The sequence below is a fragment of the Perognathus longimembris genome, unplaced genomic scaffold (assembly GCF_023159225.1).
Source record: "Perognathus longimembris pacificus isolate PPM17 unplaced genomic scaffold, ASM2315922v1 HiC_scaffold_4470, whole genome shotgun sequence".
Taxonomy (NCBI): domain Eukaryota; kingdom Metazoa; phylum Chordata; class Mammalia; order Rodentia; family Heteromyidae; genus Perognathus; species Perognathus longimembris.
The window spans coordinates 23,210-36,826 of NW_025959791.1; positions in this window are offsets into that span (position 1 = coordinate 23,210).

Sequence of the window (13,617 nt, forward strand, 5' to 3'; positions counted from 1 at the left end):
CAAGGCCCAGGACAGGCAAAAAAAAAAAAAGAAAAGAAAAAGGAAAGAAGAAGCAATATAGAATGCAGATCCACAGAGAGAAGGAACAGAAAAAACCAGAACACTGGTAAGATAATCATAGGTAAAATGATTACAGCAAAAGAGGAAATTACCGTTCAAAGAGACTGGCTTCAAGACACATTCTCCTGATTCTTTCCTGCTTCACAAACCTCTTGCTTTCTCCATAACTTTCACAAACAGCCAATGGAATCGCCATCTGTCTTGCTGTTTCAGAAGAGAAGCCATCCTGGGATTTTTAGAAGCAGGAGAGAGACATCAGATTTAGACTTCAAAAAGGCTACTCTAGCTCCAATGTGGAGACAGCAGATTGTGCAGAGGGAGAGAGGGTGTTTGACTTTCTTGAGGAAATCCCGTTCCGAGCTACTCTTTTCTCTTGCTTGGACTTTCAATTGAATTAGCGGACCATCAAGCTTTCTTTGGGACTTCTTTCGGGAGTGGAATCAGTGGAGATGGCATTAGATGTGCTAAGTTGCTTGGGGAAATATAAGATCCATATTGTTGCCATTTTTTCCCTCTTCAAAGAACATCAGACTTTGCAGTGCCCCATGGCTTACAGACATCTCTATTTCATGGCCCATCTTACCAAATCTCACAGTTCTACACACCATCTTTATGTCAATTGTTCCTACATTGGTGAATCAAGTTGGTTCTTTTACTAGAACTTGGAGCTCCTAATCAACTACTTATTTAGCAGCTTAAATGGGTGCTTAATAGTCCCACTGGCATTCTGTGTCTCTAGCTTTATCATCTTCTTATCTTTCTCAACAGAGTTAATGGTGACTGCATTCTTTCAGTTAACAAAGTAGGTCCAAAACCCTAGAGCTTTTTTTTTTTTTTTTTTTTTTTTGGCCAGTCCTGGGCCTTGAACTCAGGGCCTGAGCACTATCCCTGGCTTCTTCCTGCTCAAGGCTAGCACTCTGCCACTTGAGCCACAGAGCCGCTTCTGGCCGTTTTCTGTATATGTGGTGCTGGGGAATGGAACCTAGGGCCTCGTGTATCCGAGGCAGGCACTCTTGCCACTAGGCTATATCCCCAGCCCCCTAGAGCTTTTCTGATGCCATCAGCCCTACCAGTCATGCTTTCAACACATATTTAGACATTAACTGTGCACCTCAGGACCTCCAACTGCTGCTTTCCCATACATTTTTCTGTAGGTAATAATTTCCTACCGGGTTTCCTGTTTCTGTTCTTGTCCCTATAATAATCTAACACCAGTCATGAAAATCTCACAGACAGCTAAGTTAGACAATGAGATTTTGGTCCTCTTGCCCTCCTGCGGTCCCATCTCATTCTGAGTGACAGCTGAACTCTACCAGGCCTTGGTGGCTCACATCTATAATCCTAGCTACCCCGGGAGGCTGAGATCTGAGAATTACAGTTCAAAGCCAGCCCAGGCAGGATAAGCTCCTGACACTCTCATCTCCAATGAACCACCAAAAAGCCAGGAATGGAGTTGTGCTTCCAATGCTACAATGTTAGCCTTGAAGGAAAAAGTTAAGGGACAACATCCAGGACTGGAGTTCAAGCTCCAGTACTTGCCAGGGAGGGGAAAGAAAGGGGAAGAGAGATGAAGGGCAAGAGATGAGTGCTACAATGCAAGTCTAGTATATACATGCATAAAACCATCACAATGGAACTGTCCTAACCCACCAGGCAGGGGAATTCTGGAACCTGCTGTGTCGTGGCCTAGGACATAGAAGGGGGCGTGGCATTAAGCTATTTCAGGTGCAAGGAAGGAGCCCCCAGGCCTGGGGTAAGGAGAAGCGAGGCCAGGCCGGGATTACAGAAGTGAGGGCCCGGGGAAGGGCAGAAGAGAACCCGGGCCCCAGGGATAGGAGGATGGGGGGCCCGGGAAACTGGAGAAGAGAACCCGGGCCCCAGGGACAGGAGGATGGGGGGCCCGGGAAACTGGAGAAGAGAACCCGGGCCCCAGGGACAGGAAGATGGGGGGCCCGGGAAACTGGAGAAGAGAACCCGGGCCCCAGGGACAGGAAGATGGGGGGCCCGGGAAACTGGAGAAGAGAACCCGGGCCCCAGGGACTGGAGGATGGGGGGCCCGGGAAACTGGAGAAGAGAACCCGGGCCCCAGGGACAGGAAGATGGGGGGCCCGGGAAACTGGAGAAGAGAACCCGGGCCCCAGGGACAGGAAGATGGGGGGCCCGGGAAACTGGAGAAGAGAACCCGGGCCCCAGGGACAGGAAGATGGGGGGCCCGGGAAACTGGAGAAGAGAACCCGGGCCCCAGGGACAGGAAGATGGGGGGCCCGGGAAACTGGAGAAGAGAACCCGGGCCCCAGGGACAGGAAGATGGGGGGCCCGGGAAACTGGAGAAGAGAACCCGGGCCCCAGGGACTGGAGGATGGGGGGCCCGGGAAACTGGAGAAGAGAACCCGGGCCCCAGGGACAGTAGGGTCAGAGCCCCAACAAATGCACATTGCTGGGGTGCCCCGGCCTGTGCACCTAAGCATGCCGGCCCAGCCTGTGGACCCGAAGGCCAGAGCCCGGGTCTGCAAAGATTCGGAGAACGGGATCCTAGTCCTAGAGACAGGAGAGCCCCAGCCCTGGCCTGGGGGCAGGAGCGGCCCAGCCTGGGGTTAGAAGCTGAACCAAGCAGAAATCCACACCTTGACACCAAGGGGAGCACAGCGAAGGAACCCAGCCAGCCTGAACAAGAGCGGAGATTAACCAGGAGCCAGTGGAGGAGCGGGGTGGAAAACACTACACACAGCAGGTGAAGGAGAGGAGGAGCGGGACGGAGACCACCAAAGGCAGACGAGCGGAGGAGAGGAGGAGCGGGTGGAGACCATCAGACAGTGGAAGGAGCGGAGGAGGAGCGGAATGGAGACCATATTAGACAGTGGATGGAGCAGAGGAGAGGAGGAGCGGGTGGAGACCATCAGACAGTGGAAGGAGCGGAGGAGGAGCGGAATGGAGACGATATTAGACAGTGGATGGAGCAGAGGAGAGGAGGAGCGGGTGGAGACCATCAGACAGTGGAAGGAGCGGAGGAGAGGAGGAGCGGAAGGAGACCATAAAGGCAGGCAGAGGAGCGGAGGAGAGGAGGAGCGAGCGGAGGAGAGGAGGAGCGTGCGGAGACCACCAAAGGCAGATGGAGGAGCGGAGGAGCGGGACAGAGACCACCTTAGATACGGGAAGGAGCGGCGGAGAGGAAGAGCGGGATGGAGACCATCAGACAGTGGAAGGAGCGGAGGAGGAGCGGGACAGAGACCATCAGACAGTGGAAGGGGCGGAGGAGAGGAGGAGCGGGACAGAGACCACCTTAGATACGGGAAGGAGCGGCGGAGAGGAAGAGCGGGATGGAGACCATCAGCGACAGTGGAAGGAGCGGAGGAGTGAACACCACCCACCACTCAGCCGGCGGATGACCAGGGCGGGCAACACCAATAATCCGCCGGCAGAGGAAAGGGTCCCCCCCTTCCACCCCCACCCCCAGCACAGGACCACCAAGCAGCACCCTCAGGAGCAGCAGGGTGCAGACACCACCTCACTGTGCCTGATAGCCAAACCCTGGGGGCGGGGGAGACCAAGCGGCCCCAGAGAGGAGCTGCTGGCCCGCGGAGAGGAGCGGATCCCCCTCCTGGCAATAAACCATCCCTTTGTTTAGCTACACCTGATGTCTGCCTGGTTCCTGGCATAGTCTAGTATAGTCTAACAGTCAGGACATCAGGGTTCAGTTTTGCGCTCTACCATCTAGTGTGGAAGTCTAATGATAGAAGTTCATCTTGAAGGGTGAAAGGGTTGTTTCAAATTGACAACTGACAGGGGAGGCTCATTCTGATATCAATAGGTCATGGTTGTGATTTAGCACTTAAGAATTCTCCATCTCACTACTTGGGTCAGCAATTTCTTTTTGGTCTTCTCTCCCTTATGCATACACAAAAGCAGGGCACCAATGGCTCACACCTGGAATCCTAGCTACTCAGGAGGCTGAGATCTGAGGACTGAGGTTGAAAGCCAGACTGGGCAGGAAAGTTTATGACGCTCTTAATTCAACTAACCACCAAAAAGTTGGAAGTGGAGCTGTGGCCCAAGTGGTAGAGTGCCAACCTTGAGCAAGAAAAGCTAAGGGACAGCACCTAAGACTTGAGTTCAAGCCCCAGGAACAGAAATAAAATAAGTTAACTTGACATTAGGATTTAAAAATAGAAAAGAAAATCCCTAACATTATCATTAATCTTACATTTAAAGGTAGAAAGAAAAAAAACAAATGCCAAACAATCATCATAATCAAATACCCAAATATTCTGCCATGAAGAATTATTTTCAAAAATCAAACTCAAATTTTATTTAGAATGGCTTTAATTGCTTAAGCATAAATTATTTTAAAAGAAATGTATATGTCTGTAAGAACTTGCTGCTGTTGGTGTGTGTGTGTGTGTGTGTGTGTGTGTGTGTGTGTGTGTCCTTGTGAAGTTTGGAGAAAGAATGGAAAGGAAAGGAAGGGAGGGAGGGAGGGACGGAGGGAGGGAGGGAGGGAGGGAGGGAGGGAGGGAAGGAGAGAAGGCAGGCAGGCAAGATCAACCATCAAACTGCCTGCCCAAGCTGCTGAACCAATTAATAGCTTTAAGCAAGTTAACTTTCTGTGCTTCAGCCCCCTCCTCTGCCATAAACGAAAAATAATGATCTACTTGATAAGGTACGTGTGAAGATCAATGGCTCACATACAAAGCTAGAAGTTCCTCAGATACAGAAAAGCTTTAAGTAGAAGCTGTAACATGAGTCACAACCTAGGAAAAAATTTCTTCCCTGTTTAAGTTACTAAATTCAGCACTGCAGTGTGCATGTGTGTAAGTAGCTCAAGCCACACAGGCAGAGAGAACACGAAAGTCTACCTGGCGATCATGTTTTTCAATAGCCCTGATCCTGTCATAGATGTTAGTGATGATATTGAAAGACTCCTCTTTAAGACGATCCTCAAATTTCAACGGAAGCAAATCTTTGATGAACACAAAATCCACCTGGCAGGATGTAAGCATCTAAAAATGAAAAGCATACTTTATTGTAAATACATAGTCCAGTGACCTCGCTGCTCTTGAGCGTATGGCCTGGTATCTGACTAGAATCTGGTTGGGCTTTCCAGAATACCTCTCAGATGCCATGTACTTAGGAAATTTCAATTATTCTCTCTTGGTGTGGATCTAAGCTTTCAGAAAGAGGAACTTGCAAAATAAGGCATATTATGGCTTGGATAGGTTTCATTCCCTCCATAGCTGAACCCAGGTTTCATGCATGCTTGGCAAGCGCTCTACCGCTAAGCCACGTGTCCACCCCTTATGTTTGGTTTTCTCGGTTTTGTTTTAGTTTCTTTGCCAGTCTGGGAGCTTGGACTCAGGGCCTGAGCACTGTCCCCCTGGCTTCTTTTTGCTCAAGGCTAGCACTCTGCCACTTGAGCCACAGCACCACTTCCGGCTTTTTCTATATACATGTGGTGCTGAGGAATCAAACCCAGGGCTTCATGTATACGGGGCGAGCACTTTACCACTAGGCCATATACCTTGCCGCATTCTTTTCTTTTCTTTTTTCTTTTTTTTTTTTTTTGTGTGTGTGGTGATATTGGAAATTGTGTTCAGGGCCTTCTATGTGCTAGCCAAAGCTTTCTACTGTTCGAGCCATACTTTTAATGTAACTTTTTAATTTTTGATATTTCATTATCATTTCAGCCTTTCAAGAAGTTTATAAATCTTAGCTGGCGGCTCTCACCTCAAATCCTAGCTACTCAGGAGACTGATATCTGATGAATGTGGTTCAAAGCCATCCCAGGGAGAACAGTCCATGAATTTCTTATCCTCCAGTAACCAGCAAAAAGACAGAATGGCTTAAGTGGTAGAGCACCAACCTGAGTGAAAGAGGGAGAACTTGAGGCCGTTATTTCAGGTGCCAGTAACTACAAGGAAGGGAGGAAGGAAAGAAGGGGTGGGGAGGGGACGGACCTTTGTAAAACTAGTGTACATTTCTTTCCAGTGGGCAGCTACTTTGAAACTTTGTGTGGGTACTGTTTCTTTTTCTTTCTTTTTTTTAATATGATTGTCATTTTCTTTTTTTTTTTCTTTCTTTCTTTAATTGATTGATTGATTTGTTTTTGCCAGTTCTGGGCCTTGAACTCAGAGCCTGAGCACTGTCCCTGGGTTCCTTTTTGCTCAAGGCTAGCACTCTGCCACTTGACCCAACCACCACTTCTGGCCCTTTCTATCTATGTGGTGCTGAGGAATGGAACCTAGGGCTTCATGTATACAAGTCAAGCACTCTTGCCACTAGGCTATATTCCCAGCCCCGGGATACTGTTTGTAATAATATTGTCCCACTGATTTAGCTTGTCATGATGGCTGTTAATGTGTAGCTATTGTTTCTGTTGTGTTTGCCTAATAGTTATTTCATTTTCAAAAGTTCTCAAATTTGTTCATTTGAATTATTCAGTAGTGAAAAGCTGTTTGTTTTTTTCTACCACATACTAATTAATTCCACTGGAGTATAGACTTGCTGATATATTTTCTAATGAGCTACAACTTTGCAACCAGGGGATCCAGTGAGTCCTTTAAAGGTCACTTTTTGGCAGCTTGTTTTCCTCTCCTGCCTGACTTCCTGGTATCACAAGATACTTTGTTTAGCTGGGAATATGGCCTAGTGGCAAGAGTGCTTGCCTCCTACACATGAAGCTCTGGGTTTGATTCCCCAGCACCACATATATGGAAAACGGCCAGAAGGGGCGCTGTGGCTCAGGCGGCAGAGTGCTAGCCTTGAGCAGGAGGAAGCCAGGGAAGGTGCTCAGGCCCTGAGTCCAAGGCCCAGGACTGGCCAAAAAAAAAAAAAAGGTACTTTGTTTATCTAGTACTTCTCTGTGCCTGCTAAGAGATCTATCATTTCTCCAAGGAGCCTTTGTTTCTTAGGGAAGAATGATGTTTAAAATCCAATATGTGATCTAGATTCCAGTGACTTAGGCGATAGTCCTAGCTACTCAAGAGCCTGAGTAGCTGGAAGTTGGTGGTTCAAAGCCAGTGAGACCCCATCTTCAATGAAGAAGCAAAAAGCTGGACTAGAGGTGTAGCTCAACAGTAGACCACTCACCATGAACAAGAAAGCCTAAGGAGAACATAGGACTCTTGATTTAAAGCCCCAGCATTGGCCTAAGAAACCAAAAACAAATAACAATAACAAAGTATGACTGGATATTATGGCATCCACTTGGAATTCCAGCAGGAGAATGACAGGTTTGAAGCCAGAAGAGTAGATAGCATGAGTTTAGGACTAGCATGCTCTACATAGTCTCAAAACACAAACCAATGCCTGTGTTCAGTGTTACTGTGGTATGATTGCTTCTAGGCTCCTCAGTTCTCAGCTTGAATTTTATCTCCAGATTCAGAATTATGAGTAAACAAGGTGGCAGTTGTTTTAATCTCCTATTTCAAAAGAAACTTTAATATAACAATAGATGATACAGCATCTTAGCCCTTATTCTTACTGAGTCTTTGTTAAAGAGCTAGTTCACAGAAATGTGGTTTATTTTTGTTTGGTTTTTGTGGCCAATCCTGCGGCTTGAACTCAGGGCCTGAGCACTGTCCCTGGCATCTTTTTGTTCAACGCGAGCACTCTACCACTTGAGCCACAGCCCCACTTCCGGCTTTTTCTATATACATGTGGTGCTGAGGAATGGAACCCGGGGCTTCATGTATACAAGGCAAGCACTTTACCACTGGGGCCGTAATCCCAGCCCCTGTGGTTTATTTTTGTTGTGAAATTCTCCATTATAAAAGACAAAGGACAAACCAATGCATCAGTGATAGTTATAGGACATTATGTTGGGGCTGGCAATCTGGCTTAATAGTAGAGTGCATGCCTAGCATGCATGAAGCCCTGGGTTCGATTCCTCAGCAACACATACACAGAAAAAAGCCAGAAGTGGCGCTGTGGCTCAAGTGGCAGAGTGCTAGCCTTGAGCAAAAAGTAGCCAGGGACAGTGCTCAGGCCCTGAGTCCAAGGCCAAGGACTGGCCAAAAAAAAAAAAAAAAAGAAAAGAAAAAGAAAAGAAACTGTGTGTGGGCTGGGAATATGGCCTAGTGACAAGAGAACTTGCCTTGTATACATGAAGCCCTGGGTTTGATTCCCCAGCATCACATATAGAAAACAGCCGGAAGTGATGCTGTGGCCCAAGTGGCAGAGTGCTAGCCTTGCGCAAAAGGAAGGCAGGGACAGTGCTCAGGCCCTGAGTCCATGGCCCAGAACTGGAAAGAAAAGAAAGAAAGAAAGAAAGAGAGAGAGAGACAGAAAGAAAGAGAAAGAAAGAAACTGTGTGCATGTAAGATTTCAAAGAGAAACCAATATTGTAAGAAGTTTATATAGGATAAATCTACACAAGCATATGTTGAAATCACTCTTCTACTTAATAAAACAAGTAAAATTATTGCTAAACAAAATTGTAAAGCCAGCTTACCCTTTCTAGCAACATGATAACTGATGAAAATGCAGAATTCATGAGATTGTAAATGTCAATTTGAAATAAGTACTTCAGAACCCGAAACCCTGTAACATCATCTGTTGATTAACCAAAAAAAGAAAAAAAAACAATAAGTTAAAGTTTGCTATGTAAATTTGAGTGCATTTCTTCCTTAAGTGGTGAATTGGAGAAGGAATACCCCATTATTACCTTTCTGGAGAATGTGGTTTTGCAAAGATAAAGCATTATCAAGGGAAGCCACCTGGCTGCTTTGGATAAAGTTTTCCACAGATGTATCTGTTTCCCCCTGCTCAGACACTTCAAGGTCTCCCAATGATGTTAGTTGTTCAGCATTTTTACAAGATGAGGTTTGGCCATGTGTTTTTTCAGGTATTCTCTCAGGTAAGTCTATTTCAGAGATAGTAAATAAATAAATATAAATAGATAGATAGATAGATAGATAGATAGATAGATAGATAGATATGTCTTTGTGAAAATACTTGCTTTATATGGGCATCCCTTTATTTTTCTCAGAGGTCGTTCTTGAACTTTTGTCTTCCTCTGTGAGGAAGAATGCACAACAGCTTAAGGGTAGCCAGCATTTGTTTCTGTTGTGGTGCAATAAATTACCACAAGCTTGCTGGCATGGTTTGTAGAAATATGTGTGTGTGTGTGTGTGTGTGTGTGTATGTATGTATGTGTATATATATATATATTACAAGTGTGCACATAAAAATCCAAATGTACCGGACCACATTCCTACTGGAACTCTAAAGGAAAATATTTTGCCTATCCTTGCCTTTTCTAGAAGCCTCCTACATTTGTAGCCTACATCTCTTGAGCTCAGGATCCTTAAGCACATCTGCAAAGTCGCGTGTGTGTGTGTGTGTGTGTGTGTGTGTGTGTGTGTGTAATTTTATTGTTATTAACATTTTGTACAGAGGGGTTGCCATTTCATAAGTCAGGTAATTTCTTATTTGGGACAATGTCACCCCTTCTTTGGCTTTCCCCCAGTTACCTCTCCTATCATTACCCACAGGTTCCATAGGTCATTTTCCACACAGAGTATACAGAATCACACCATGCAAAGTCCAGACCCTGGCACCATGGAGGGACCTTTATTCAACCTACAACCTAGCCTCGCCTTTATTCCTTGGCCAAGAAAGAATTATAAAAGCTGTACAATTGCTGAGGAGGTAGCTTAGTGGTAGAGTGCTTGCGTAACATGCATGAAGCCCTGGGTTCAATTCCTCAGGACCACATAAACAGAAAGCGTAGCATGCATGAAGCCCTGGGTTCAATTCCTCAGGACCACATAAACAGAAAAAGCCAGAATTGACACTGTGGCTCAAGTGGTAGGGTGCTAGCCTTGAGCAAGATGGGGAAAAAAAACTCCATTGTATTCAATTTTTCACTTTTTAATCTTAAAAACCATGATTTAAATAAAAATAATAAACTGGAGATGGTGGTGCACAACAGTAATCCCATCAATCCTGAGGATGAGGCAAGAGGGTTGTGTATTGAAAACCAGCCTAGGCTACATTACAGGACCCTGTCTCAAAAATAAGCTGAGTGCCAGTGGATTGTGCCTGCAATCCTAGCTATTCAAGAGGCTGAGATCCGAGGATCCCCATGCCCAGCCAGCTCAGGCAGGAAAGTTTTGTATTACAAAGTTTGACAAAGAAAAGCAATCCTAGAACTTACAGCAGTTAATCTCCAGGTTCCAAAAGCTAGTCCCCTGTAGCATGCATGTCTGCCTCTTGCACTAGAGAATATAAAAACAATTATCACTCCAAAGTCTCACGGGATTGCTACAGAGGTAGAAGATTCACTCCACTACTGAAGAAACTTTATATGCTATTGGCACAGGAAGGCGCCTGTCTCTTTAGGATGTTTGAAACATCCTAAACATGGTAATGAAAAGGCGCCAATCAAGCGTCATGCATTTTCCTTTTTCTGTTGTCTTACAGGTTCACTAATTTCACATTCAAGCCTTGGCTTCCCTGTTCATGCCATGTCCATTTATTATATCATTATTTACTCTATCAAATCACACCATTGAGAAAGTACATTAAAAGAGACAGTGGGGGTGGGGGGCATGCCTCAGGTCATAGTGGCCAGCCAATGAGTGAAGAAAGCAAGCATCAGATACCCAATTGGAGTCCAGTATAGAACAAAAGGAAAGAAGGCTGGAAGTAAAGGAGGGAGGGAGAGAGGGAAAGAAAGAAAGAAAGATGGATGAGAGGAAGGAAGGAGGAGGGGAGGGGAAGGGAGGGGAGAACCAGCTGAGCACCTGGGGCTTGTGCTTGTAATCTTAACTACTCAAGAGAAGGCTGATGGGCTGGGAATATGGCCTAGTGGTAGAGTGCTTGCCTCAAGAGAAGGCTGAGATCAAACCCAGCCTGGCAGGAAAGTCCATGAGATTCTTAACTCCACTGAACTACAAAAACAAAAAAGAAGCCAGAAGTAGAGCTGTGGCTCAACTGGTAGTGTGCTGGCCTTGAGCACAAAAGCTCAGGGACAGTGCACAGGGCCAGAGCAGAAAAGAAAAGAAAAGAAAAAAAAAAAAACCCAACCCTGGGCACTGGTGGCTCATAGCTGTAATCCTAGCTACTCAGGAGGCTGAAATTTGAGGACTGGGTTTCAAAGCAGTTCAGGCAGGAAAGCCCATGAGACTTTTACCTCCATTTAACCACCAAAAACAAAAAGCAGGGGTTGGGGATATGGCTTAGTGTCAAGAGTGCTTGCCTCGTACACATGAAGCCCTGGGTTCGATTCCCCAGCACAACATATATAGAAAATGGCCAGAAGTGGCGCTATGGCTCAAGTGGCAGAGTGCTAGCCTTGAGAAAAGAAGCCAGGGACAGTGCTGAGTCCAAGCCTAGGACTGGCAAAAAAAAAAAAAAAGAAGCAACAACAAAGTGGTACTGTGGATCACAGTGGCAGAGTGCTGGCCTTGAGCTAAAAATCAAGCTCAGGGGCTGGGAATGTGGCTTAGCAGTAGACTGGTCGCCCAGCATGCATGAAGCCCTCATTCCTCAGCACCACTTAAACGGAAAAAGCCAGTAGTGGTGCTGTGGCTCAAGAGGTAGAGTGCTAGCCTTGAGAAAAAAAAGAAGCCAGGAATAGTGCTCAGGCCTTGAGTTCAAGCCCTAGGACTGGGGGAAAAAAAAGAAAAGGCTCAGGGGCAGTGTTTAAGCCCTGAATTCAAACATCATAACTAACCCTATCCAGCCACCCCCCCAAAAAAATGGTGTCTGATCTGATTTAGAGGAATTCTGATCACTTACATTAACAGATGTCATATATTTTAGAGGACACCGTGTTAGTTACTAATTAACGAGACTGGGTTGTGTAAAACAATGACACAAAGTAAGTCCAAAATGTGTTCTTTCCAGTTAGTGCTCTACTTGCAGCATTTTACCTATTAACTGGAGATAAGAGTCTCTCAGATTTGTTTGCCAGGGCTGACTTGACTGGCTTCAAATTGCAATCCTCAGATCTCAGAGTCAGCTTGGTTTTGAATTGACTAATCAAACCAGATTTTGTTTTGTTTTGTTTCCAGACTGAATGTGAAAACCAAACATTCCTTTAGAATGTCAAAACTTTGGAACATGAGAATCTCCTTTCAACTAGCCTTTAATAATCTCTGCTGTTTGTTGTCATCCACCTTTCTCATTTGGAAAAGGATTGGAATCTAAATGTCCACATGCTGGAAGAGGGAGGATGTTGGTGAAATGCAGAGTTCACATTTGGGGGAATGGTAAGGTGTGATACGCAGTTCTGGCCAGTTCAGAAAATCAACTGGTTCTAATGGAAATGGGTTTCCTTCAGAGTTTGCACTGTTCTTGGCCTCTTATGAAACATTTGCTGTCATTCTACAGCCCAATTGTTGCTGTATTATTAGTCAATATTTGCTAAATTTCACATCTATCCATCATAGACACCTCAGTATGGAGATGTGCAGAAGCCAAGTAAAAGTTCCACACAGTTTACAATCCTAGTGTTTTTCTCTTTTTATTTGGATGTGGATCAGAGCGGCTGTTTTTGTTTCATTTTGTTTTGTTTTTACTTATTTATTATTCGTTCTGGTCTGTTTCTTAGCTTCTTTACTCGGGATACTTGACCCTCCACTACTTAAGCCACAGCACCATATCTGGCTTTTTGATGGACCTCACTGACTTTAACCTGCTTGGACTGGCTTCGCCCAGCCTCCTGAGTGGCTAAGATTATGGGGTGAGCTTCCAATGCCTGGGTTGTTTGGGTTTTAGTTAAGACTTTTGCTTTGTAATCCAAGCTGTTTTACAACTCGTGATCCTCTTGCTTCCCAATTGCTGGCATTCCAGCTGTGCACCACTGTGCATGTCTGATCCACATGTGTTGAATCCAAAGTTGCTAAATTTTCTGGACATTTAGAAATAGAAGTGTCCTCTGATGTTCACTTTCTTCTACCGCCTTCTGGTAAAAATCTCAGAACTAAGAGACTTGAGGAAAGCTGAAAACCTTTTACCTTAGTCTTGCTTGAAATCCCTACTACCTTGTATACTTAAAAGCCTTGTTATTGTAGTGCTCCATATGAAAAGTAAAGCATAAATGCAAGCCTCAAATTAAAAATTTTCAGAGGCAATGTATGGCGATACATACCTACAATCCAGCATTGGAAGACTCAAGCGGGAATCATATCTCAACTTTGAGGCCAACTTGGACTACACAGCAAGACTCTCTCTCTCTCTCTCTCTGTCACACACACACACACACACACACACACACACACACACACACACAAATCATGGTTAAAACTAACCTGGACCTGACCCTCATCTTCAATTAATCGCCAAAAAAGCCAGAAGTGGAGCTATAGCTCAGCGGTAGATTACCAAGCCTTAAATAAAAAAGCTAATCAAGTCCCAGTATGGGCTCACACAATAAAATTACAATTTATGTTCCAGAGCCAACTAGAAACTGATAGAACGATGGTTGTTATGGGCTAAGGAGAGTTTAGGAAATGTGGAATTTCTCAACTTTTCTCATGTGTTGAAAATGAACTATGTGGGTGGGAGGGGAAAACTGGGAGGGAAGGAAGGGGTGACAGTGCCGCAAAAGAAATG